Below are 641 nucleotides of genomic sequence, written 5' to 3'. Positions count from 1 at the left end.
CTCCAGCTGCGGCGGCGGCCGCCCTGCCGCTGGAGCCCCGCTCGGTTCAAGATGAGTCATGCGTGACCAATCCCCTCCCCGCCAAGGGAGAGCAAGACACACACAACGAGGCAGAGACTCAGAGGCATACGCACACAGACACAGAGACAGAGACACACCGAAACTCAGACTGCTGATGGAAAGACTCAGAGACACGCTGACACACAAAGACACCAGCGGACACACATCCACACGGCTCTCACTACCGCCCCCCACTCAAGGGGCACCCACCTTCCTCAGACACTGCCCCACTCGTAGGGACAAGAGGGGCCCATGACCACAACATCGGCGGAGACGGATTCCGTAGAAGGTCATACGTTATATGTGTTGAGGCAACCCCATGCCTGGTACATTTGTGCACATACTGATGCAAATTGCTACCGTTCACATCGTTTGCACCGGCACAAGGCACCCACACGTACCCTCACACACCTGCACAGATACCTCTGCTCCATCACAGCCAGAGTGCACCAGCTACTAAGGACTCAGTGGGATTGGGATGGGAGGGAGGAGGGTGTTGGCAGGAGGGAAGGGTAGTTCCCCTGAATTCTCTTGGGAAGGATTGCTTGGGACATCTCCTCCCCTTCAGGATTTGCTTAACC

Source organism: Carlito syrichta, unplaced genomic scaffold (assembly GCF_000164805.1).
Source record: "Carlito syrichta isolate Samal-C Ts95f unplaced genomic scaffold, Tarsius_syrichta-2.0.1 Scaffold302529, whole genome shotgun sequence".
Taxonomy (NCBI): Eukaryota; Metazoa; Chordata; class Mammalia; order Primates; family Tarsiidae; genus Carlito; species Carlito syrichta.
This window is presented reverse-complemented; position numbering follows the sequence as displayed.